General features: G+C 42.0%; 1 long non-coding RNA gene across 1 annotated transcript; it reads left to right on the top strand.

Moving 5' to 3' along the window:
- Positions 1–1,302: 1,302 nt before the first annotated feature.
- LOC108412472 lies at positions 1,303–9,006 on the top strand. Its single transcript, XR_001856665.2, has 3 exons — positions 1,303–8,393; positions 8,569–8,742; positions 8,962–9,006. It is a non-coding gene; the product is annotated as an uncharacterized LOC108412472 (long non-coding RNA).
- The last annotated feature ends 252 nt before the right edge of the window (positions 9,007–9,258 follow it).

Genomic DNA, 9,258 nt, shown 5'->3' with positions numbered 1-9,258 from the left:
AGGTACTGGGATGTACCCCTGAAGGTACCACCACAGTGACAAGAAGGGTACTGCCCCAGTGACAGCGTTGTACCTTTTTTTTCTGAGAGTGTTTTTATTATAATAAATAAATAAATAAATAAAATAATAATAAGTCAAAATCACAACAAAAAATGGAACATGTTCAGAAAAAAATATTAATCCGCATAACCAAAATACGGAGAAATGTATAGTTTTGAAATAAGAAGTCAAATTGTAAACCTACTAGAAATTGTGCTGTAGGTTTAGAGATCAAACCGCCACATTTTTACCAAGTCGTCACGGTGAGTTAATAAGCAGCATTCAATTTTACCTAACTTTAACATGCAGGAGCTGCAGAAGCTTAGTGCTTGGACTCTTAAAAACAGTGGGCATCATATACCAATATCATTCTCGACTGGTTCAGGGTCAGAGATGTGACTTACCTGGACCCAGTTGTGTGTTCATGAAGAGTGTCCGGTCAATGGGAAGAGGAATAGACTTCAGACTTCAGGATAACAGTTCTTCTGCGATCAGGTAAGGAAGATGTGAAACTGAAGAATGAGATGAAAAAATGCTCTTTTTTACTCACAGGAGACAAAACAAACTGTTATGGCAGCAGACCCAGTATCTGTGTCATTCAAGAATTAGGAAGCACTCAGGAGCGTAATGGACGCGGGAAACCGCGAGTTCAACAAAAAAAGCCTTTATATAAGAAAAATGCAATCCAAAAGTTTCCTCTTATTACAGTTTCCTTCCAATAAGTTCTAAACACGGTAAGCACGGTCAAAAAACTGTGTGTATCCGTGCTTCACTCCGTGTTCTAACTAGTGTTCTTCCAGCTAAAGCATCTTCTTTACACACTATCAAAATAAAAGTCCCATAGCAAATGTTCCACTCAGTGAAACTGACATCACTGTTACTTTCATTAAATAATACAAAAAATACAAAAATACTCACAAACAAATAAAACAAATATGAGATCTTATTTATGGCTCTAACACTCCGGCCCCTAATTGTATTGGCAGGATGCAAAACAATTACAAACTTACTAATAGAGCCATATCTATATCAGTTCAACATCTACTTTACACATTAACATAGTCTATTAATCAAACTTCAGTACATGAGTCCATCAGCAATTTGTTCTTGACTCATTTTGCTTCTTGCAAAAGACAAAGTTTGTTAGTAGGCCTTTCTAATAGGCTAGATTTGGTCTGAACTTAAACCCGTCTGACCACTCCTCTTGAGTCTGGGTAGGTCTTCCGGATTCTTCCCGTCAACCAAGCATTCCTTGTGGCTGAATGGTCCACAATGAGAACAAGGTCTCCAGGAGTGAGATTTCTCTTGCGTGTTTGCCATTTCTGTCGCTCTTGCAGCAACGGGAGGTATTCCTGGGTCCATCTTGACCAAAATAAGTTGGCCATATATTGTGCTTGTCTCCATCTTCTACGGGAGTAGAGGTCATCCCTGTTAAACACACCAGGTGGAAGAGCTGGTTGCTTTTTCATTAACAGAAGATGATTTGGAGTCAAAACCTCTAGGTCGTTGGGATCATCAGAGGCAGCAGTTAAAGGTCGATCGTTGATGATTGCTTCAACTTCGCTTAGCAGAGTGCGAAGGCCGTCATCATCCAACACCTGCTGTCTCAATACAGAATTCAAAACCTGAGAGTGCGAATCTGTTGCTCCCATATTCCACCTTGGTGGGAGGCAGTTGGGGTGTTAAAAATCCAGGTGATGCCTTTCTGCATTGGTCATCTTTGATTTGAGAGTGATCAAGCTCTTCTAGAGCTTCTCTGAGTTCTCTCTCTGCACCAGTAAAATTTGTGCTGTTGTCAGAGCGCATAGTAGACACTTGACCTCTTCTACAGATAAATCTTCTGATGGCATTAATGCATGATGAGGTATCTAAAGAGTGAGCCACCTCTATGTGGACTGCTCTAAGTGCAAGTCATGTGAACAGGACGCCGTAGCGTTTTACCATGCTGCATGCTCTTTTGACCTCAAAGGGTCCAAAATAGTCTACACCTACATGTGTAAAGGGAGGCTGGTCAGGGAGTACACGTTCCTCAAGTAAGTCTGCCATTTTTTGTTCTGGAGGTTTTGCGTGCAGTTTCCTGCATGTAATGCAACTGGATATCACTGTGCGAGTGGCTCTGTTCAATCCTGGAATCCAGTATCGCTGTCTGACCTTTGCAATTAAATGATTTCTTCCACAGTGACCATTCTGACGGTGAACATGCATCAGAATCAGCCTTGCAAGGTGGTGATCCTTGTGTAGCACTGCCGGGAATCTGGATTCTTCTGGCATGGCTGACTTGTTCAGCTGCCCACCCACTCTGATGACACCATCTTGCAGTACAGGATCCAATCTGTAGAGTGGACTAGACTTCTTAACTTGGGCATCCTTTCCTTGGACTGAAGCGAACTCCTCTGGATACATCTCCATTTGACTGTGACATATCAGCGCAATTTCTGCATTCTCCAAATCTTCCACTGATAAAGGTTTCTTGTCCACTGACTGTCTCAATCTTTTAATTTCTTCTTGAACTTTCAAGTTCTGTTTTATTTTATCTGTCTCTGTTACAGCAACAACAGCTTTGCATTCCTTTCTTTTGTTAGCAAAGTAGTGAAGCAAGTCTTTCAAACGCATCATCCATGCAACAGCTTTCTTCAATCTATGCCAGTCAGAGTAGTATTCTACCAATGTTGTCATGGCTGCGACTTTGGTTGTGCTAACGTGAGTGACTAGGGTTGTCTTCCTGATTTCACTATCATCGTCCATGGTGTTGTGTATGTCAGGTCTTGTAGGCCACTCAGGCTCATCTTCACAAAGGAAAGGTGGACCATGAATTCAGTTGTCATGCTTGGTGAGTGAGGTAAACTTCATACCTCTTGAAGCTACATCTGCTGGATTTAGTGAACTATTCACATATCTCCACTGGGATGGTAGAGTGGCTTTCCTGATGAATGCAACTCGATTGGCCACAAAGGTCTTGAAGCGAGAAGCATCATTCTCTATGTACCTAAGCACAGTCAGATTGTCTGTCCAAAAAACAGACTCTTGTAGTGTGATCTCCATTTCCTGTCTTAACAGCTTGTCCACTTTCACAGCTATGACTGCGGCAGTAAGTTCCATCCTAGGGACTGTTACTTTCTATAGAGGTGCCACTCTTGATTTACACATAAGCATTGTGCAGCACTTCTTTCCATCCTTACTGGTAAGCAGAATGTAGGAAGCTCTACCGTAACCACTCTCACTTGCATCTGAGAAATTGTGTATCTGAGCTTTGAGAGTGGGACCAAAGTCCACTGGCTTGATACATCTGTCTACCTGGAAGCCGGACAACTCTTGCAGCTCTGAAAGCCACTGCAGCCATCTTCGTGAATGTCTTTCATTGATCTCTTTATCCCAGCTTAATTTCTCTTGGCAAAGCTCTCACAAAATCAGTTTAGCTGGGAGGATACATGGAGCAACTACGCCTAGAAGGCCATAGACTGAGCTCACTATTAAGAGTATTCCTCTTTTAGTGGTTGATCTCTCTGGCACATTCACCCTGAACCTGAAGGTGTCCGTCTCCGTACACCACTGGACTCCTAAGGCTCTTTCTGTTGGCAGAGTGTCTTTGCTCAAGTCTAAGTCTTTCACCTCTGCAGCTCTCTCATTCTCAGGACACGACAAAACTTGTCTACTGTTACTAACCCATTTTGTCAGGTTAAATCCACCTCTCAAGCATAAAGCCATCAAAGACTGTGAAAGTGATATGGCTTGCTCTTCAGAAGCTACAGCTGTCAAGCAGTCATCAATGTAAACATTTCTCTCAACTGTTTTTGCAGCTTCAGTTGTTGTCTCATTTTTTCCGTCTTCTGCTGTCTTCCTCAATGCAAAACAAGCACAGCTTGGGGAGGAAGTAGCCCCAAAGATGTGTACAGTCATTCTGTATTCTTGAAGCGTTCAGTTCAAGTCACCGTCTGGCCACCAGAGGAAACGGAGGAAGTCAGAGTTCTTGGGCGGTACCCTGACCTGGTAAAACATTGCCTATATGTCTGCCATCATTGCAACTGACTCCTCTCTAAACCTTGTCAACACTCCAATCAAACTATTTGTGAGATCAGGCCCTTGGAATAACTGGTTATTCAACGAAACCCCTTGATATGTAGCTGTGCAGTCAAAGACAACTCTAATATTCTTCTTTTTAGGGTGGTACACCCCATGGTGTGGGATGTACCAGACCTCGCCTTCCTTAGGCTGACTTTCCACAGGAACCTTTTCTGCGTAGTCCCTTGCTATGATGTCATGCATGAAGGCCTTGTAGTCAGTGTGGAATTCAGAGTTCTTATTGAGCTTCTTTTTAAGGTTGATTGCTCTTTGTTCTGCATGACTGCGATTAGTGGGCATCTTCACAGACCTGTTCAAATGGAAGACTAATATAGTAATGTCCATCAATGAACTGACAAGACTGTTCCACCTCTTTCATGAATTGCCTATCATCTTGTGACATCTCTGTTCTGTCCTCACAGCTGCGCTCTGAGAAATTAGAGTTAAAGTGCTGAGTTAACAACTCTTCAATGCTTGCCACGGATATCCTGTTGACAGTGAAACCCTGCAATCCTTCATCTACGTCCTGAAGATGATCTCCTCTTCTGATGGGGCCAATGACTGTCCATCCAATCGCTGTCCTTACTGCGTATGGACCATCACCTTGGCTGTTAATGACTTGCCATGGTTCTATTGCCTTGTGAACATTAGCTCCAATCAATAGGCCAATCTCTGCATTGATACTCGGCAGGCGTACCTCTTCAAGGTAAGTCCACCTCTGGAGGTCTTTCTGCTGGGGAATGTTTTCCTTGTGGACAGGAATTTCAGGTTGTGTGAACACGGTTAAGTCAACGTACTTGTTCTCTTCAAGTCCAGCAACTTCCAGGTCTGACAGGATATGGCTATGGACAAGCGTCTCCTGACCCATAGCAAGATCTCCGTCTTCCTGCCCCTAAGGTTCAGCATTCTCATGACCTTCTCAGTACAAAAAGTCGCTGAACTGCCTGAGTCAATGAAGGCATAGGTCTCCACTGTCTGTGTACCTTTCTTGGACTTGAGTCTTACTGGAACAATGGCCAAAACATATTCCCTACTTCCGGCCCCAGTGCATCCACATGTCTCCGGTTTTACGGAACTAGTGGACTGTGACTCAGATGTGCCTTTCTTGTCCTCCTTGACTGATGCCATTTCATCCTTCTGCACATGTAGAATGCTTGGATGTTTTCGTGAACATATCTGACAGGTCAATTTCCTGGTGCAATCTTTACTTAGGTGACCTTGTACAAGGCATCCAAAACAGAGACCTTTAGACTTCAAAAAGTCAATCTTATCCTTGCGTATCTGCCTCTTGAACTTCTCAAAGTTTGTTGAGGCGTGACCTTTTCCTTCTGTCCAACTGAAACACTGGCTCCCTGAAGGTTGCCAAATAAAGGATCTATGGCAATCTTGCCTTGTCTCTCTATGAAACTTACTAAGTCTGCAAACTTAGCTCTCCTTTTTCTGTTCTCCAGCAGGTCAAATGCCACATGTTTCCATCTCTCCCTCATCTTGTAAGGTAGTTTAGACAGTACGGCTCTCATGTTCGTTGGGTTATCCATTTCATCCATGTAGTCAACATCCTGCATGGTGTTTCTGCAACCAATCAAGAAGAGAGCATAGGCATTCAAGCCCTTAGCATCTTCTGCCTTTATCTGTGGCCACTTCAAGGCTTTCTCAATGTAAGCCATTGCTATTTTCAACTCATCACCATATTGCTGATGAAGCAATAGCCTAGCTTCTCTGTAGCCCTTCTCTGGAGGCATGTGCTCACAGCTTCTCACCAGTTCTTGTGGTTCTCGACTAGTATACTGTTCCAGAAAGAAAAGTTTGTCTCTAGCATTCTGTGTCTTGCTGTCAATAGCATTTTCAAAAGCTCTGAGAAAAGATCTATAGGTGGGCGGAACCCCAGCAAAAACAGGAATGTCTCTTTTGGGTAATAGTGACAGATCTTGTTGCTTGACCAACATCTCGGTTATCATGTTCTGATGTCGCATCACTTCGTAAATCCTGTTCCCTGCAGGCATGGGTTCCTGAGGCTCGTCAGATGAGGCTCTGTCTGTAGGCACTTGATGACCAAGATATGCACAAGGTGCATGTTCCATATTTTTAGTGGTAGTGTCAGGAATATGATCTTGATCCTTGTAGTTATAACTTGTTGCCGGGCTGTGAACTTTGTGTACAGGGTGTGCTCTCATAATTTTTGTATGGGATTCAGCTAGAGAACCATGTCCCCCTTGTATGTGGCTATGTACATCTGTACTTGGCAACATCGCTGTCACATATTCATTCATGGCATCACGACGGCTTTCATGACTCTCAAACACCTTCAGCTTAGCAGTAGAGGCTGCAATTGCAGTTTCTAATTCTAACTGTTCCATCTCTGCTCTTAAGTTTGCCTCTTGCAGCTGCATCACCTTCTTCTTTTTTATTGATTCTGCTTGCGCTAAAAGAGCTCCTCTTTTTGCTTCTTCTTTCATGCGTGCCACAGAGCTAGTGCACGACACAACTGAAGAACTAGCAGTACTGGAACCAGCTTTAGTCTTGCCTTTTCGACTGCGTTGGGCTACCACTGAGACACTATCATGTGGATCTTCTTCGTCCTGTATAGTCCTTTGTTCTTTTATCCACTTTTCTGTCCCACGCATAAACCCTTTAATGGCAGTAGACTTTGGCTCATACCAGTTAAACTGATCTGCGCTCGCTTCATCAGATGGTAAAAGCTGCACAATGCTGTTATTGAGCATGATTAATTCTTCATACAGCTTGGTAAAACCTTGCAGTATTTCTGACTCAACTTTATGAACATGCTCCCCTTTATTTTTCATATTTTCAATTTCCTTAATTTTTGCTGTAATCTGAGCCATTTTCGTTTTCCTTTGACCAATGAGCCTATTTTTTGCCTTTTGTGTGTACATTTGTGTGTACTCTTGTGGTCAATTGCAAGTGGTGTACCACCCACTGCATCAAGCAACTGTTCATCCGCCATCTTGGAAATTAAGCAATGACTAAGCAGAAAGTCCAAACGAAATTTTAAACACTTATGAGTCACTTCTGTAACTCAAAAAAACAAAAAAAAACAAATCCCCTTCAGTAGTCTTCCTCAGTATCTTCATCAACTCATCAAACTCGAATGTCAAACACTTCCAATATAGTCAGGATGAGTTCCTGGGGCTAAACTCCTTTACAGCTCCGTTAGCACTGTTAGCTTCTAGTAGCAGGAAAGCTGTACTTACAAAGCACCATCAATCTTGAGAATGGCTCCATCAATCTCCTCCATCCACGTTCTGTTTACTTTCTCAGCTGAATGTCCGTTCTTTTTGTATGGATCTTAGTTTTTTGACTAATGTTATTGCAGCAGATCCAGTATCTGTGTCATTCAAGAATTAGGAAGCACTCAGGAGCGTAATGGACTTGTGAAACCGTGAGTTCAACAAAAAAAGCCTTTATTTAAGAAAAATGCAGTTTCCTTCCAATAAGTTCTAAACATGGTAAGCACGGTCTAAAAACGGTGTTTTTCCGTGCTTCCAAATCCTTCACTCCGTGTTCTAACTAGTGTTCTTCCAGCTAAAGCATCTTCTTTACACAATATCAAAATAAAAGTCCCATAGCAAATGTTCCACTCAGTTAAACTGACATCATTGTTACTTTCATTAAATAATACAAAAAATACAAAAATGCTCACAAACAAATAAAACAAATATGAGATCTTACTTATGGCTCTAACACAAACAAGGTATACACTGTATTTTCTGCTTTACTGTGTATTTTTATATTCTGTAAAATAATATTATATGTTGTATGACATGGAGTGATACATAGTCTTTTGTGTATTTGATTTTACAAATTTTTCCCTATTTGGTGTGATTTCTCTGATCCCAGCTATATGTCCATGAAGAGTGATCAGTAAATGGGTGTTCCACTAACCCTCAGAGAGGGGGACAGATCTACTGATCTGAGGTAAAGACAGTTGTCAGTATGAATGGTGCAGTAAAATGTTCATCACTCCCAATCCCACCTGATCTCAGCAGGTGAGAGAGGTGGGTTAGAGCAGGAAAACACTAAACTGTGCAATAGGGGATAAAATTATAGATCTAATACTGAGTGTTCATTTATAAAGTTTCAGCTGCTACTAACATTCATTACATATATCTAATATATCTACACAGTGAATGGAGCTGCATTTAAATGAATATGTTGTAACATATGAAGGTGAGTTTATTGAGCTGTTCAGGTTGTTCACAATACACGACTGATAATCTTCTGATTTCCAGAAGAACTCAGACATTACCAGGAGAAACATGGGGATCATATTCAAGGTGTGTGTGTGTGATATGAATTAAATGTATTGTGTGTAGTAAGAACATGAATTACATGAATTTCTATGCTTTTTAGAAAATATAAAGTAACAAAAGTAATAATAATAATAATAATAATAAAACTGTAGACTCCCTCACTCTGGTAACAGGATCCGGTTTCTGTCTCCTTAATCAGGAGCTGGAGACCAAAGTCATCTCTCTGGTGAAGAATCAGCTGAAGAAGTTTGTGAAGCTGCTGAGTCTGGATTACCCAGCATGCTCTGACAGAGAGGTGGAGGATGAGGAAGATCAGAGCATCCCGTCCTGAGGAACATGAATCAGACTGACCTCACTAACACACTAGAGAGCAGTAAGACATCAGGGTCATGTGATTATTCATCATATACGTTAATATCAAGAGTTTAAATGATCGGGATAATGTAATATTAATAATAATCACCACAGAACTATTAGGCTTTCTTATTGATCAGTTTTGTGTGACATCACTATAATGTGTCAGTGTGTTTGTATCAAAGCTGAAAGTGAACATTAATATTTTAATTGTGTTATTGTTTCCTCTTTTTATCAGAACTGGCTCCTTCTTTGCATGTTCTCCCCGTGTCTGCATGGGTTTCCTCCGGGTTCTCCGGTTTCCTCCCACAGTCCAAAGACATGCAGTCAGGCCAATTGGGCGTGCTAAATTGCTCCTAGATGTGAGTGTGTGGGTGACTGTCTGTGTCTGTCTGTCTGCCCTGCGATGGACTGGCGACCTGTCCAGGGTGTATCCTGCCTTCCGCCCGAAGACTGCTGGGATAGGCTCTAGCACCCTCCCTGACGGAGAAGCAGTTTAGCAAATGGATGGATGGATGGATGGCTCCTTCTTGTC

This window comes from Pygocentrus nattereri, chromosome 17 (genome assembly GCF_015220715.1).
Source record: "Pygocentrus nattereri isolate fPygNat1 chromosome 17, fPygNat1.pri, whole genome shotgun sequence".
NCBI classification, from domain to species: domain Eukaryota; kingdom Metazoa; phylum Chordata; class Actinopteri; order Characiformes; family Serrasalmidae; genus Pygocentrus; species Pygocentrus nattereri.
The sequence above is the reverse complement of the archived record's forward strand: the minus strand, read 5'-3'. Positions and strand labels throughout refer to the sequence as shown.